The following is an 18,667-nucleotide window of genomic DNA, read 5'->3' on the forward strand; positions in this document are numbered from 1 at the left end:
AGTCTCTCAAGTCTCTCAAGTCTCTACAGTGGGTGGTTTACCCACTGTACCATCCTGGGGAGTGCAAAGCCACAGTCTCTCAAGTGGATAACAGTCTCCACTGGTTCTGGAGGGGGACTGGTGCCCAGAGTGCTTCATCCTGTGCAGGATAGATGGAGTGGATGCATGTCTCCACTGGTTCTGGAGGGGGACTGGTGCCCAGAGTGCTTCATCCTGTGCAGGATAGATGGAGTGGATGCATGTCTCCACTGGTTCTGGAGGGGGACTGGTGCCCAGAGTGCATCACTCACCCCGTGACGGTCCCTGTTGCGCCACTGCCCCTGCCGCCCATGGGCTAGCGGTGCTCGAGTTGGCGGTGCTTGCCCTGTTCAGCGGTGCTTGCCATAGCGGTCTTTGCCCTGTTCAGCGGTGCCTGCCTTGTTCAGCGGTCTTTGCCCTGTTCAGCGGTGCTTGCCATGGCGGTCTTTGCCCTGTTCAGCGGTGCTTGCCATGGCGGTCTTTGCCCTGTTCAGCGGTATTTGCCATGGCGGTCTTTGCCCTGTTCAGCGGTGCTTGCCCTGTTCAGCGGTGCTTGCCATGGCGGTCTTTGCCCTGTTCAGCGGTGCTTGACTTTGCTGTCTCTGACCAGTTCAGCGATGCTTGCCATGGTGGTCTTTGCCCTGTTCCGGGGTGCTTGCCTTGTTCAGCGGTGCTTGCCATGGCGGTCTTTGCCCTGTTCAGCGGTGCTTGCTCTGTTCAGCGGTGCTGTCCATGGCGGTCTTTGCCCTGTTCAGCGGTGCTTGCCCTGTTCAGCGGTGCTTGACTTTGCTGTCTCTGACCTGTGCAGCGGTGTGTGCCATGGCGGTCCCTCATTGCCCAGCGGGGCTGTGGCTGCCGGGGCCCTCCTGGGCACTGACTCCGGCGATGGTCTCCTGACCAGTGACGATAGTGCTGCCCTCCTGGGCACTGACTCCGGTGGTGGTCTCCTGACCAGTGACGATAGTGCTGCCCTCCTGGGCACTGACTCCGGCGGTGGTCTCCTGACCAGTGACGATAGTGCTGCCTTCCTGGGCACTGACTCCGGCGGTGGTCTCCTGACCAGTGACAAAAGTGCTGCCCTCCTGGGCACTGACTCCGGCGGTGGTCTCCTGATCAGTGACGATGGGGCTGGCGTCTTGGGCAGCGGGGAGGATGGCGGCCTTCTCCGCCGTGCTGCTCTTCCCAGACTTTGGAGACTTCTTCTGCCACTTCACCACCTTGGGATGAGTCACAGCTGACTCGACACTCGCCCCGGGACCCTTGTGGGCGGCTTTGCCAGCAAGTGTCTTCCCCCTCTCCCGTCGGGCACTGTCCAACTTCTGGTGCTTCACAGGGGGTGGACTGGCAGTGCTTTGGCTCTGTGTCACACTGGCTGCCCTGGTGCCTGGTGCACTCCACATACCTTGAACAGGAACCACTGGTACCGGAATCTTTTTGGCTGAGGTGCTACTGCGGGACCTATGAATTGGAGGGGGGGGGGTGATGGGACAGAGGTCAAGGTTCCTCAGGAAAAGTTTCTGACGAACACTGGGACGGGTAGCTGGAGGGGGTCTGGGAGTGGAAGAAGAGGAGGTGGTTGTAGGAGGTGTAACTTTTGGTGATTTGGGTGCAGGTGCATGTTCTGGAGGCTGTCGTGAGGTTTGTGTACTTTGGGGAGGGGCGTCACAGACACACTGGGAGAGGACACAGGGGACGTGTAAATGGTAGTGGGGGTGGTGAGTGCAGGTGAGCGGGGTGTGGTGCTGGGTGTTCTGGTGCGAGTCCTTGTGGCTGTTGTGGTAGTGCATGCAGGTGAGAGTGTAGACGACACTGGGAGGGAGGAGGGAGATGACGAGGAGGGGGACACAGTGGAGGCAGTGGATGTTGCTGTGTCTGTTTGTGGGTGATGCTTGTGTGAGTGCCTGTGGGATGTGTGGTGCCTATGTTTGCCTGAGCTGCCCTTGTGTGTTGAGGTGTGTGCAGGCTGGTCTGATGGTGCGATAGGTTGAGGTACAGGGGATTGGGTCTGGGTGGAGGAAGTTGGAGGGAGGAGGCTAGACACAGGGACAATGCAGGGTTCGATGATGGGCAGCCTGACCAGAATGAATGCCCTCCAGGAATGCATTGGTGTGTTGCAACTCCCTTTCTACACCCTGGATGGCACTTACAATGGTAGACTGCCCAACAGTGAGTGACCTGAGGAGGTCAATGGCCTCCTCACTGAGGGCAGCAGGGGTGACAGGGGCAGGGGCTGAGGTGCCTGGGGCGAAGGTGTTGGCCACCCTCCTGGATGAGCGTGCACAGGGCGAAGGCAGAGGGGCTGCTGAGAGGGCGGTGCTGGTGGGGGGTGGCGGCTGTACCTGTAGAAGTGGGGGGCACAGATGGTGCCGCCACCACAAGGGAGCTCCCATCGGAGGACGAGTGTGAGAAAGTAGCCTCTTTCTAGCCTTGTTACCCCCACTTTTGGCCTGTTTGTGAGTGTATGTCAGGGTGTTTTCACTGTCTCACTGGGATCCTGCTAGCCAGGGCCCAGTGCTCATAGTGAAAACCCTATGTTTTCAGTATGTTTGTTATGTGTCACTGGGACCCTGCTAGTCAGGACCCCAGTGCTCATAAGTTTGTGGCCTATATGTATGTGTTCCCTGTGTGGTGCCTAACTGTCTCACTGAGGCTCTGCTAACCAGAACCTCAGTGGTTATGCTCTCTCATTTCTTTTAAATTGTCACTAACAGGCTAGTGACCAATTTTACCAATTTACATTGGCTTACTGGAACACCCTTACAATTCCCTAGTATATGGTACTGAGGTACCCAGGGTATTGGGGTTCCAGGAGATCCCTATGGGCTGCAGCATTTCTTTTGCCACCCACAGGGAGCTCTGACAATTCTTACACAGGCCTGCCACTGCAGCCTGAGTGAAATAACGTCCACGTTCTTTCACAGCCATTTTACACTGCACTTAAGTAACTTATAAGTCACCTATATGTCTAACCTTTACCTGGTAAAGGTTAGGTGCAAAGTTACTTAGTGTGAGGGCACCCTGGCACTAGCCAAGGTGCCCCCACATTGTTCAGGGCCAATTCCCCGGACTTTGTGAGTGCGGGGACACCATTACACGCGTGCACTACATATAGGTCACTACCTATATGTAGCTTCACAATGGTAACTCCGAATATGGCCATGTAACATGTCTATGATCATGGAATTGCCCCCTCTATGCCATCCTGGCATAGTTGGCACAATTCCATGATCCCAGTGGTCTGTAGCACAGACCCTGGTACTGCCAAACTGCCTTTCCTGGGGTTTCACTGCAGCTGCTGCTGCTGCCAACCCCTCAGACAGGCTTCTGCCCTCCTGGGGTCCAGCCAGGCCTGGCTCAGGATGGCAGAACAAAGGACTTCCTCTGAGAGAGGGTGTTACACCCTCTCCCTTTGGAAAATGGTGTTAAGGCAGGGGAGGAGTAGCCTCCCCCAGCCTCTGGAAATGCTTTCATGGGCACTTTTGGTGCCCATTTCTGCATAAGCCAGTCTACACCGGTTCAGGGACCCCTTAGCCCTGCTCTGGCGCGAAACTGGACAAAGGAAAGGGGAGTGACCACTCCCCTGGCCTGCACCTCCCCTGGGAGGTGTCCAGAGCTCCTCCAGTGTGGTCCAGACATCTGCCATCTTGGAAACAGAGGTGCTGCTGGCACACTGGACTGCTCTGAGTGGCCAGTGCCACCAGGTGACGTCAGAGACTCCTTCTGATAGGCTCCTTCAGGTGTTGCTAGCCTATCCTCTCTCCTAGGTAGCCAAACCCTCTTTTCTGGCTATTTAGGGTCTCTGTCTCTGGGGAAACTTTAGATAACGAATGCAAGAGCTCATCCGAGTTCCTTTGCATCTCTCTCTTCACCTTCTGCCAAGGAATCGACTGCTGACCGCGCTGGAAGCCTGCAAAACTGCAACATAGTAGCAAAGACGACTACTGCAACTCTGTAACGCTGATCCTGCCGCCTTCTCGACTGTTTTCCTGGTGGTGCATGCTGTGGGGGTAGTCTGCCTCCTCTCTGCACTAGAAGCTCCGAAGAAATCTCCAGTGGGTCGACGGAATCGTCCCCCTGCAACCGCAGGCACCAAAAAGCTGCATTACCAGTCCCTTGGGGCTCCTCTCAGCACGACGAGCGAGGTCCCTCGAATCCAGCAACTTTGTCCAAGTTACTCCCACAGTCCAGTGACTCTTCAGTCCAAGTTTGGTGGAGGTAAGTCCTTGCCTCCCCACGCCAGACTGCATTGCTAGGAACCGCGACTTTTGCAGCTACTCCGGCCTCCGTGCATTTCTGGCGGAAATCCTTTGTGCACAGTCCAGCCTGGGTCCACGGCACTCTAACCTGCATTGCACGACCTCCTAAGTTGTTCTCCGGCAACGTGGGACTTCTTTGTGCGACTTCGGGTGAGCACCGTTTCATGCATCCTCGTAGTGCCTGTTTCTGGCACTTCTCTGGGTGCTACCTGCTGCTGAGAGGGCTCCTTGTCTTGCTCCACATCCCCTCTCTCTCCTGACGCAATTTGCGACATCCTGGTCCCTCCTGGGCCACAGCAGCATCCAAAAACGCTTACCACACAATTTGCAGCTAGCAAGGCTTGTTGGCGGTCTTTCAGCGAGAAAATACTTCTGCACGACTCTCCACGGCGTGAGGGATCCGTCCTCCAAAGGGGAAGTCTCTAGCCCTTGTCGTTCCTGCAGAAACCTAAGCTTCTTCTGTCCAGTAGAAGCTTCTTTGCACCCACAGCTGGCATTTCCTGGGCATCTGCCCATCTCCGACTTGCTTGTGACTTTTGGACTTGGTCCCCTTGTTCCACAGGTACCCTCAACTGGAAATCCATTGTTGTTGCATTGCTGGTTTGTGTCTTTCCTGCAGTATTCCCCTATCACGACTTCTTTGTCCTTTGGGGAACTTTAGTGCACTTTGCACTCACTTTTCAGGGTCTTGGGGTGGGCTATTTTTCTAACCCTCACTATTTTCTAATAGTCCCAGCGACCCTCTACAAGGTCACATAGGTTTGGGGTCCATTCGTGGTTCGTATTCCACTTTTGGAGTATATGGTTTGTGTTGCCCCTATCCCTATGTGTCCCCATTGCATCCTATTGTAACTATACATTGTTTGCACTGTTTTCTAAGACTATTACTGCATATTTTGGTATTGTGTATATATATCTTGTGTATATTTCCTATCCTCTCACTGAGGGTACACTCTGAGATACTTTGGCATATTGTCATAAAAATAAAGTACCTTTATTTTTAGTATAACTGTGTATTGTGTTTTCTTATGATATTGTGCATATGACACTAAGTGGTACTGTAGGAGCTTCACTCGTCTCCTAGTTCAGCCTAAGCTGCTCTGCTAAGCTACCATTATCTATCAGCCTATGCTGCTAGACACCCTATACACTAATAAGGGATAACTGGGCCTGGTGCAAGGTGCAAGTACCCCTTGGTACTCACTACAAGCCAGTCCAGCCTCCTACAACGAGTCTGTGTCGCTGTTTGCTGATCCGCTGACCGCCGTGAAGCTCCACTCGCCCTCCATCCCAATGGTGTATTCGGAGTTCGTGGTGTGGCCCTCCATGGCCATGTGGGACGCAGCCCTCTCGTGCTCCGGTGCCCCTGTACCTCCGCCTGATGATGCTGATGCACAAAAGAACAGGGAGAGCACAAAAAGGGGTGGGGAAACAGAAGAAAGACAGGTTGAGTGCATGGCTTACCGCTACCGTTGGCGGAGAATACAGACACAGCTGCCCCCTGCACTACGCCGTGCTCTTGGCTTCTACAGATGCAGTTCCTGGGATATGGCCTACTTGCCTTTGAGTGTCATCTGCCCACATAGATGACACAGGGGCATGTATACCTGTTTTTGGCACTCTACAGAGGTGGGGTGGAGTGGCACATTGCCTGCATTACGGAGGGGCCTAGCCTACAGAACTCGCCCTGGCCTAGGGAAACCCACAGCCCTCCTCCCCCACCCAAACCCCTCCACTGTGCGAAAAGTCATGAGAATGTGAGTGTACTCACCCCCTTGTGTCTGCTGTGATGCCCTCAAGCGCCCATCCAACTCAGGGTAGGCCACCGCCAGGATCCGGAACATCAGGGGAATCATGGTGCAACGGGCACCCCTCCCATGTTGGGAGGCCATCCCCAGCTGAGCCTCCGCCATCTTCTTTCTCCAGCGGCGAATGTCCTCCCATCTTTTACGGCAGTGGGTGCTCCGTCTCTGGTGGACCCCCAGGGTCCGGACGTCCTTGGCGATGGCACGCTAAATATCCTTCTTCTGGCGGGCGCTGACCTACATGAAATGTACAGGGGAAGAAGAGAAGTCATTACCAACTGCACCATCAAAGTGAGTGGCCCACATCCCTACCCTTGCCATGTGGCACATGCATTCACAGTCCTTCATGCTCGCATAACTCTGCCCCCTTCCTACTTACATCCAGCCCTCTCCACCCAGGCATAGCCCATACAACTTGCACCCTATGTACTCACCTGTTGGTACTGGGGGAGGACCCCGTCCACGAGCTTCTCCAACTCCTGTGCAGTGAGGGCAGGGGCCCTTTCCCCAGATGCACGTGCCATTGTCTCTTCCAGACTGAGGTCTCAGCAGCACATGCAGTGTAGGTCCTCTCCTGTCGAAGATCAGGTATCGAGTGATTGAACAGATAGAAAATGGCGGTCACATCCGTGGCGGTGACGTCCGCGGCGGTGCGTATCATCACCGCCGGTGCACTTCGTCATTGGCTCTTGGGACCCATAGGGTCCAATGTTAACCAATGCAGCATTGCGCCGTGGTCTTCGACCGCCTACCGCGACGGTGTACAACGCCAGCGCAGTTACCTCACATACCATTGTCCCGCTTTAGAGGTCAGGCATCCCCCATTTCAGGGGCCCACGTGGCTTCATTTACAACTGCGTCACACATATCTAGGCCTGGACTCAACACACATACAGGATGATTTTTGTATTTTGTGTCATGTTCTGTGAAGCTGTGGGTACATACCTCAGAATTAGTTGACTCTGTGGTCGCTGTTGTCCTTCCTAGGCACCGTCAGCTGGGACATGTGAGGAGATGGCGGAATCCTCCGGTGTACCGACCGCTGGTGGACCTGTTGACAATGGAGGAGCGACATTTAATCATCACCTACAGGTTTGACCGTGCCACAATCCAGGAACTGTGTACCCAGTTGGAGCCAGATCTGATGTCACCAATCCGCCATCCCACAGGTATCCCCCCTCAAGTGCAGGTGCTGTCAGTACTCCATTTCCTAGCAAGTGGGTCATTTCAGACAACAGTGGCCATGGCATCAGGGATGTCCCAGCCTCTGTTTTCGAATGCATTTTCCAGAGTGTTGTCTGCCCTGCTGAAACACGTGAGGAGCTACATCGTTTTCCCTCAGGTGGAGGATTTGGCTACAGTGAAAGGTGACTTCTATGCCCTGGGACATATCCCTAACATCATAGGTGCCATTGATGGGACCCATGTGGCTTTGGTCCCCCCCCCACAGGGGTGAACAGATGTACAGGAACCGGAAGAGTTATCATTCGATGAATGTACAGATGGTATGTTTGGCAGATCAGTACATCTTGCAGGTAAATGCTATGTTCCCTGGCTCAGTGAATGACGCCTACATCCTGCGGAATAGCAGCATCCCTTATGTGATGGGTCAACTCCAGAGGCACCGGGTGTGGCTATTAGGGGACTCTGGTTACCCCAACCTGTCATGGCTATTGACCCCAGTGTGGAATCCCAGGACCAGGGCAGAGGAACGCTACAATGAGGCCCATGGGCGGACTAGGAGGGCGATCAAACGCACCTTCGGCCTCCTGAAGGCCAGGTTCCGGTCCTCAATATGACAGGTGGTTCCCTATTCTACTCACCAAGGAAGGTGTGCCAGATCATCATCGCCTGCTGTATGCTGACAATCTTGCTTTGCGATGCCAGGTGCCTTTTCTGCAGGAGGAAGGTCCAGATGATGGTGTTGTGCCAGTTGTGGACCTGTGGACAATGATGAGGAGGAAGCAGAGGAAGAAGACATTGATAACAGGCCACACACCAAACACAATATAAAACACACACCTACATCACCCACAAACCCCTACAACCAAAAATTAGAGACGAAGGTGACAGAGAGATAGCACAGCAATAGGCAACCCCACCACACAGAGGCAAACAACACCATCACCCACACAATATCCACGCACAAAATACCACACGCCACTACACATCACCAGACTCATCACCACATACACCCCACAAACATCACCTACACCACCCCATGGCACGCAAAAGACACCCCAGGTTTTCGGAGGAGGAGCTCAGGGTCATGGTGGAGGAAATCGTACGGGTAGAGCCACAGCTATTTGGATCAAAGGTGCAGCTCACCTCTATAGCTAGGAAGATGGAGCTATAGCCGAGAATCGGCGACAGGATCAACGCAGTGGGACAGCACCCAAGAAATCAGGAGGACATCAGGAAGAGGTGGAACGACCTACGGGGGAAGGTGCGTTCAGTGGTCTCCAGGCACAACATCGCGATTCAGTGGACTGGCGGCGGACCCCCACCTCCTCCCCCACAACTAACAACATGGGAGGAGCAGGTCTTGACCATTATGCATCCAGAGAGCCTCAGAGGAGTCGGTGGAGGAATTTACACTGGTAAGTCTAATCTTAACTATCATATCCCCCACCCTACCTGCATGCTATCACACACCCCCACCCACAACCCCTCCCCTATCACTCCAACTCCTCACTAATGTACACAAACCACCCATCCCAACACCAAGCCCTGCATGACACAACAAAGCATGGACACCCATCACTAAAGCATGCCCACTGCACATACCCATAACACCCCCCCAACCATCATCACACAAGACCCCACACAGGAATGCTAGCACAGGGGTACACGCTCACCCACCTATTGCACACCATGACACACACAGATGCAATAATCATGCTTGTGTTTGTATGTGTATCAGGTGTGTGTATTTTGAATTGTCCAATGTGGCGGTGTTTTGGAGATGTGTGTGTATTTTGAGCGCGGCGGTGTGTACCGCCAATGGAATACCACGGTTGAAAGACTGCCACGTGGATTCGTGGGTCGTGATAGCATGGGCGTGTTTCTGTTGGCGTGACGGTGGAGGTTTTGTTTTCGCCAGTTTATCACTGACCTTTTGTGTGGCGGACTTGTGTGGGTGTCTGAGTTTTGGCGGATTCCGAGATGTGGGTCATAATAGCTGTGGAGGAATTCCGCGGCCGCTGTGGTGTATTGGCGGTCTTCTGCACGGCGGTAAGCGGCTTTTACCAACAATGTTGTAATGAGGCCCTTGGTCTTTAAATACCAAAACCATCTTAGTCAAGGTCCACCTATTGGCCTTCTGCAACCATAAATTGCACACATGGGCCCAAAATCTTTCTTTTAGGAGCACTGTAGAATTTTTATTAACATTAGAAGGGCTAGTCCACAAATCACTCATGCCCAAGGCGTTTAACCAAGTTTTCACAAACATACACAGCATTGAAATACTTGCATATGGTTAAGGGGCTTGTTAGAGATGGAGTCTGAAGTTGGCAGTCGGTTTGCACCCTGTCCAAGTAGGGACCTTCACTCTGGTCAGGATAAGAGAGATACCCAGCTCAGATAATCCCTGCTCACTCCGTTGGTAGCTTGGCACCTGCAGTCAGGCTTATTTCAGAAGCAATGTGAAGCATTTGCACATAACCCACAGTAATACAGTGAAAACACTACAAAAGGACATCACGCCAGTTTAAAAAAAATAGCCAAGTTTATCTATGTAAAACAAGAACAAAACGAGAAAAATCCAACATACAGTAATGAAGATATGAATTTTGCAAGAATTAGCTTAAAAATACAGTTCCTTGAAGTCATTCATTCATTCTTTAAAGTTTATTTCGGCTAGAAGCCATAAAAGTAAACAATAAAGTAACATATCATAATTGAGCAACATATCAGTTATAAATAAGAATCAACAAGAAATACCACATTATACATTTAAAACCCTGAATAAATTATAAAATCACTTTTTGGAAAACCAATGCATCACAACCATTGTTCTTGAGATCTTGGTATTCAAAGATATTAGGTATATGATATGATGGACTATTATATCTTAGTTCCAATCAATTAACGACTTGATATATTAAATAGATAAAATCTAAAATCTTAGTATTCAAAGATATATATTGAGTTCCTTGAAGTCAATAGCTCCGTCTGGGACTATCCTGGTGTCGGGAACAACAAATCCAACAGTTCAGGCCAGCTGTGGCATTGCGGGCCAGCTACGGTGTCAGGAAGACCTGAAAACAGCACTTTGGAATATGCAGGGGGTTGTGGTTCTGGAGGTGGGTGAGGGGTCGCAAGGCCCTTGAAGTCACACGTGTTGCAGATCGAACTCTGGTCTAATGGCAAAGTCAGGAGCACTGACGTGGATGGCATCGGGCTGCAATGTGAAGTGGGACGATGCGACGTGCGGTGCCCACAGGTCACACTGCAGGCAGGGGCTCGGTGACTGCATCCTGCTCCATCAGTGAGACCAGGGCTGCGGTGTGAAATGGGTGGTGCGACATGCGGTGTCTCCAGGTCATGGTGCAGGCAGCTGTGGTGTCGTTGCTGAAGCGCTGTCGTTGGTAGGCCCAAGACGGTGGTGCGGCACAGGGCAGGTCCTTGCAGCACCCAAGGGTCGTGGTGCAGACAGAGGCGTCTGTTGACGACACTGGAGTCAATAGCGCTGGCGTTGGTGGACCAGGGCTGTGATGAGGGACGGGATGGTGCTTTGTGTACCTGACGAGCGGTGTCCACAGGCCAAGGTGCAGGCAGCAGCACCAGTGTCAGTGTGGAGCGGCATTGTTGGGGATGCCAAGGCTGTGGTGCAAGACAGGTGATGCAGAGTGTTGGGTCTACAGGTCACGGTGCAAGCAGCAGCTCGGTGACAGCATCAGGTGGTGGCGTTGGTGAGACCAGGGTTCCATTGCGATGTGGGGCACAGCTCCATGTGGCATCATCAGGTCACGGTGCAGGCAGTGGCATCGTTGACGGTGACGCAGTGATTTGTCTTCTGCTGCAGCACAAAACACACAGGGGCATATTTATACTCTGTTTGCGCCGAATGTGCATCAAAAATGTTGACACACATTCGGTGCGAACCGTGCACCATATTTAAACTTTGACGCCCGCGGACGCCAAAATTCCTCCATGTGCGTCATTTTTTGGATGCAGGAAACTGCCTTGCGTTAATGACATGCAAGGTAGGCGTTCCCGCCCAAATAATGACTTTAAGGACTGTGCTTCTTATTTATACTCCAGCGTCATTTTGACGCACAGGAGGGGGTGGGCCTTAAAAAACAGCGCACAGCCTGATGTGTGCTGTTTTTTAACGCCTGGGTCAGGGCAGGCGTTAAGGGAACTGTGGGCTCACTTCCATGGTCTCTGACCATGGAAGGAGCCCAGAGGTGCCCTCCCCTGCCCCCAGGGACACTCCCTGCCACGCTCGCCCACCCCTGGAGGACACCCATGGATGGGGGACCATCACAGGTAAGTTGAGGTAAGTATTTTATTTTTAATGTGGCATAGGGGGGCCTAATATGGGCCCCCCTACATGCCACTGTGCCCAATAACAGAAGTCCCCTGGGCATGGCCATTGGGCAAGGGGGCATGACTCCTGTCTTTGCTAAGACAGAAGTCATTTCAATGGGGGTTGTGCGTCAACAAATGGCGCAAGTCCGGTTTGAGGCATGATTTTTGCCTCAAACCTGACTTGCACCATTTTTTTATGCACAACCCCCATTTTCCCCTATGCCGGCGCTGCCTGGTTTGAGTAATTTCTTTTTACTCAGACCAGTCCGCAGCACCGGCTAGCATAATTCCTTAAATAAGGCGCCCGCATAGCGCGTAGGAATGGGGATAGCCGGCTGTAAAAAAAAATACGCAAACCAGCGCTGGCGCTGGTTTGCGTCAAAAAGTATAAATATGGGCCACAGTTCCCAGAACAGAAGGCAAGCTCTACTCCAAGCCCTTGGCGAAACTTCACAAGCAGGATACACAGCAAAGTTCAGTCTTTGACCTCTTTAAGGCACAATCAGCAACTGCAGGCTAACCCAGCAAAGTACACACAGCAAAGGGGTAGTACTCCTCCTCCATCTCTTCAGCTCTGCTCCTTGGCAGAGGTTCCTCTTGATCCAGAAGCGTTCTAAAGGTCTGGTGGTTTAGGTCCACTACTTATACCCCTTTCTGACTTTGAAGTATTTATACTTCAAAGGAAAGTCTCTGTTGTTGACAAGGTCCTGCCTTGCCCAGGCCTGGCCCCAGACACACTCCAGGGGGTTGGAGACTGCATTGTGTGGGGGCAAGTACAGCCCTTTCAGGTGTACGTGACCACTCTTCCCTCCACTCTAGCCCAGATGGCCCATCAGGATTTGCAGGCTACACCTCAGCTTCCTTTGTGTCACTGTCTACAGGGAATTCACAACAGCCCAACTGTCAGTCTGACCCAGACATAGAATACACAAGCAGGCAGAGGCACAGAAGGCTTTCTAAAAGTGGCATTTTCAAACAGAGAATTTAAAAACCAACTTTAAAAAAAGATGTGTTTTAAAATTGTGAGTTCAGAGACCCCAAACTCCAGAAATCCCTCTTCTCCCAAAGGGAATCTGCACTTAAAAGTTATTTAAAAGCAGCCCCCATGTTAACCTATGAGAGAGATAGGCCTTGCAACAGTAAAAAAACAAATGTGGTAGTATTTCACTGCTAGGACATGTAGACACATCTGTACATGTCCCACCTGTGACATACACTGCACCCTGCCCATGGGGCTACCGAGGGCCTACCTTAGGGGTGCCTTACATGTATAAAAAGGGGAGGTTTGGGCCTGGCAAGTGGGTACATTTGCCAGGTCAAAGTGGCAGTTTAAAACTACACACACAAACGATGCAGTGGCAGGTCTGAGACATGTTCACAGGGCTATTCATGTGGGTGGCACATCAATTGCTACAGGTCCACTGGTAGCATTTGATATACAGGCCCTGGACACCTCTGGGGGCACTTGACTGGGGACTTAGCAGTAAATCAAATATGTCAATCATGGATAAAACAATCTCCAATCCAATTTACATAGAGAGCACTTGTACTTTAGCACTGATCAGCAGTGGTAAAGTGCACAGAGACAATAAACCAGCAAAAAGAGTCCAGCACACCATAAGAACAGGAGGTCAGAAGACAAAATGGCAAGGGAAACACACCAAAAGATGCCACGTCTAACCGGGCTTATAAGCGAAGGTCCAAGAAACCACCAGTACTCCAGGTTTACCTGCCCTGATGTGTCCAGGCACAGAGGTGCTGGTTGCATTGGTAGCCTCGAGCGCTATGCGGTAAAATCAATAGAGACCCGCAAAAGAAAAAGGCTGCAAGTGGTGACTGGGGGACCAGTCTGATAGAACCTAGCTGGGGCTCAGCTTTTGAAGGTTTCTGGAGCATGAAGACATAGGTGGTTGACGTGGACCTGGGTTACGGGGCTCAGCTGAGAGGTGTTTTGTCCAGCGGGTCATTCGAGTCAGAGGCTCTCACTTGGTTTTGGTGACCTTGAGAGGGATAGAAAACAATACTTCAGAGCCCCCTCTTGGTGATGACCTTGAAGATTCTGAGGTCCCTTGTCAGCAGGTTGGTGTTGGCGCCTGTGATGTCGGACTGGACACACAGCAAACCTTGGTGCTTGAAAGGGCTCCGGTACCCCAGGTAATTGTTCAGAGAAGTTCTGAGAAGGCTCTGTGTCTCGAGACTTGGTGAAGTGATGGAACTAACCTCCAGGACTCTTGGGGGCATATTTATACTCTGTTTGCGATGGATTTGCATCATTTTTCTTTATGCAAATCCGGCGCAAACTTAACTCCATATTTATACTTTGGTGCTGAAAGTTATGGACCTTGCGTTACTGACATGCAAGGTAGGCGTTCCCATGCAAAAAATGACTTTAAGGCGTGAGTGCCTTATTTATTCTCCCGCGTCATTTTGACGCACAGGAGGAGGCGGGCCTTAAAAAATGGCGCCCAGACGGATTTGCACAGTTTTTTAACGCCTGGGTCAGGGCAGGCGTTAAGGGACCTGTGGGATAACTTTCATGGTCTCTGACCATGAAAGCAGTCCACAGGTGCCCTTCCCTGCTCCCAGGGACACTCCCTGCCACCCTCGCCCACCCCTGGAGGACACCCATGGATGGGGAGACCCATCTACGGTAGGTAGAGGTAAGTAGAGGTAAGTAATTTTTTTTTATTTAAGTGGCATAGGGGGGCCTAACTTGGGCCCCCCTGCATGCCACTGTGCCCAATGGCCATGCCCAGGGGACAGACATCCCCTGGGCATGGCCATTGGGCAGGGGGGCATGACTCTTGTCTTTGCTAAGACAGGAGTCATTTCCATGGGGGTTGTGCGTCAGAAAATGATGTTAGTCAGGTTAGAGTCTTTTTATTTTACTCTAACCTGACTTGCACCATTCTTTGATGCACAACCCCCAGTCTTCCCTACGCCTCCACTGCCTGGTTAGAGTCATTTATTTTGATGCAAAACAGATTGTAGCGCCGGCTACCGTCATTCCTTAAATATGACGCCCGGCTGGCACTTTGGAATAGCAGAAGCCAGCGTTAAACTTTTTGACGCAAACCTACGCTGGCGCAGGTTTGCATCAAAGAGTATAAATATGGTCCCTGATGTCCGCTTCCTCATGAGTTGCTCCCTTGGTGGACCCAATGGTCAACAAAACGGTGAACTGGGCAAATGCGTTCGATGCCCGCAGATGTAGGGAGATGACTCCTTCACCTCATGGGAGATGCTGCTTGGTTGACAAAGTACTGGACAGGCCTAGAAGAGTTTGGGGACCCTCGTCAGTGGCAGAACAAGTCATTTCTTGCAATTTAGGAGCAGCATCTACATGGGAGTTGGAGCCAGTTTTGGTGCTGGTCCACAGTGCTTGCATCATTGACTCTTCTTGGTCCTTCTTCTATTCCTAGGTAGATTTGTCTAATCTCCTGGTGTACCAAATGTAGGGTTGTTCAGTGGAGTGGAAGGTAGTAAACAATGGGCTACCTACCCGTGGTATGACTACACCCCCTAGATGATCACATCCTGTGGAGAGTTAGCATTTTGCTGGCCAAGAGTTCCTAGTTCGACCGAAAACAAGATGGTGGAACACTTCTTTGAGTGTCCACTTCAGGTAGCCCATGTTAGAGGTGTTACTACCTGGAAGTGAAACATGCCTCCTGAATAACTAATTTCTCACCTGTCTGGTGCCAAATGGGCCTCAGGGCAGGAAGTGGTGTTCCCAGCGCTGGGGGAAGCCAGGGTCGCATATCAAAGTTGGTAGGAGCTTTGAAGGCACTGTCCCTGATTTGCTAAATCGCTAGTCATTGTTCTAGAGGAGGTGTTATCACCTTCTTCCGGAGCAGGCATTGTTTCTGGCCTCTGAGAGTGTGGGCTGTCAACTTCAGGGGGTCAAAACCTCATCTGAGGTTGCAGGCTGGTCATTAACAGTCAGCCAGCACACTAAAAAACTGGTAGGTTTTCAGGACGCACCTCTACGTTGCCTTTTGGGTGCATGTCATAATAAATCTGATACCGGCATCAGTATGGATTTATTAAGACAAGGTGTTTGATACCAAACACCATTAGTTTCAGTGCAGCCCCCACATAGCTGAGTGACTTGTGATGACCAGTGTCCTGTACATGTCCTTAAGATGGTTGCCTGATCAATTGCAATATATAGCAATGAAACTAGACATCAGAGGGGATTATCTGCTCATGCAGATGGGCCCTCACATGTACTATAATGCACTCTGCCTGGGGAGTGACTTACATGCAGTACATGCAGTGGTAGTGGGCATTGCACACAGGGGGCCGGATTCACAAAGGTCTAAACTTACAACAAACATCTAAGGGGCATATTTTAGAAAAGTGCAGCGTCACTTTCCTTGCACCCCTTAGCGCCCTCCTAACGCCACGATGTGTGTGTTATATTTAAATTATGGAGTACCATGGCGGTTGTTAGGGGACTAGCATCTGAATTTTAGCGCAAAGGGTTGCAAAGTGGTGCAATGCATGCATTGCGCCTCTTTGTAAATATGGTGCAGCATTTTTGGCCTTCTAACGCCACATTAGTGTAAAAAAATGATACATAATGTGGCATTAGAATGGCACAAGACGCTCTTAAATATGCCCCTAAGTTTGCAACTTTGGGAATTCACAAAGGGCATTTTATAATACCATCTTTAGGGACACACTCAGGGCATATCTTCCACCTTAAACCACTCCACTCTACATCACTCCAGTCTATGCCACTCCACTGTACTCCACTACACTGTACGTCACTCCACTCTATGGTGAAGCATGACAACACCCATGCAGACCCTCCATTTTAGATCATCCTTTTTAGTTTGATATCTTTTTCTGATGGTGACTTTTACTTGCTTTTTCACTCATGCGAAGACACTACATGCAGCCTTTTTCTTGTAATTGCTGCTTCCATGCAGTTTGTACACCATTGAAGGCTAGGTACACCAAACTCGATGCCCTTGTATCATGATTGCCCCTTGAAGACAGCTCCATAATTGCAGACATATCATCGCATTAGCTCTGCACCTCTGACACAGTTTTATATGAGCGGTGCTTTCATTATAAAAACTGCCCATGTGCTACATTCAGCAGAGGAGCACTTCTGCTGGTCATTATCCTAGAACGTGGTGCACTGTGACTGAGATGCAGCTCTGCTGGCTCTGACCTCCATCCTGCAAGGGATGATAGCCTGCTATACATCACACCAACTCCTTGGCTTTCCAATACCCCTTACAGACGTATGGGGGGTTAAGCCGTCCCAACTGATCTGGCAGAGTGTACTCCCACTCTGTTATTGGTAGTGTAAGTAGTAACAGATAGGAATGTACCAACACAGTCACATTATAATGGTTGAACTGTTTATATTTTTCACCATTTTTATAATGTGGGTTACCATATTTTGCTTTATCTGCCTAATAATCACAGCTCATGCTTTCTGTGCAAGTATACAATTGTTGCAATAAATGTTTGAAAATACCTTTTCATATCTTTCTTGTATCTTACCTTGGGCATGCAACATGACAATGAAAGGATACATCTGTTTCCATGATTTCCTTGGGAATCCGAGTAGTCGTGTTCAAGGTTGCGGATACCATCTGGTACTGAGGTAAGTTTAGAGGTTCAGATGGAGAACTGTGAGTTAGCTAGGAATTGTGTCAAGATTTCCTGATGTTATAGATGGGCTGAGTCCTTGTATCCTGAAGTTTATTTTGACCAGATACACGGTCCTACTAAATTCATAGAAACTATATAACAACTCTCCACCACTCCACTCTACACCACTCCACTCTCTGCCACATAGCTCTATGCCTCTCCACTTATGCTATTCCACTCTATGCCACTCCACTTTGCCACACTCCACTCTACGCCACTCCACTCTAGACCACTCTGCGATATGCTATTTCAATCTATGCAAGTCCACTGTATCCTACTGCTGTCCCTGCCACTCCACTGTACACCACACTCGATGCCACTTTTCTCATCACTAATCCACTGTATATTACTCCACTCTACACCTCTCCACTCTACTCTAGTCCACTCTATGCCACTCCACTCTGTCACACTCCACTCTGCCAGACTCCACTGTGCCAGACTCCACTCTACGCCACTCCACTCTAGACCACTCCACGGTATGCTATTTCTATCTATGCAAGTCCACTGTACACTACTGCAGTCCCTGCCACTCCACTGTACGCCACACTCTATGCCACTTTTCTCTAAGCTATTCCATTGTATGTAACTCAACTCTACATCACTCCACTCTACTCTAGTGCTCTCTATGCCACCCACTCTACGCCACTCCACTGTTCACCCCATGCTGTATGCTATTCCACTGTACACCCCTCTACTCTGTGCCAGTCTGCTCTACTATATTCCACTCTACACAGCTCCACTCTAGGCACTCAAGTCTATGCAACCGCAGTCTAAGCTATTCCACTGCACACAACTCCACTCTATGTTAATCCACTCTATTTCACTCCATCCTATGCCACTCCACTGTACACTATTCTATCCTAGGCTATTCCACTCTATGCCACTCCAGTCTATACCACTCCACTGTACGGCACTCTATGCTATGCTACTCCACTATACACTATTTCAATTTAAATCACTCTAGTGTATGCTATTCCACTGTATGCCACTCCAAGACACTCCCCTATACTCCAGTCTACTGTATGCTATTCCAGTGTACACCACTCCACCCTAATCCACTTCACTGTATGCCACTCCATTCTACACCACTGGATTATAGGCTATTCTACTCTATGCCACTCTAGTCAACACTTTACACCACTCTGCTGTATGCTATTCCATTCCATGTCACTCCACTGTTTGCCACAGTAGTCCACACCACTCCACGCCTTCATACTAGTCCACTCATTGACGCTCCACAATATGTCACTATACTGTATGGTATTACTCTGCACACCATTTTATGCTAGTCCACTCTATGTGACTCCCTTTTATGCCACTCCATTGTACACTACTCCACTCTGTGCCACTCCAATCTATGCCACTCCACTCTATGCT

The sequence above is a fragment of the Pleurodeles waltl genome, chromosome 11 (assembly GCF_031143425.1).
Source record: "Pleurodeles waltl isolate 20211129_DDA chromosome 11, aPleWal1.hap1.20221129, whole genome shotgun sequence".
Taxonomy (NCBI): Eukaryota; Metazoa; Chordata; class Amphibia; order Caudata; family Salamandridae; genus Pleurodeles; species Pleurodeles waltl.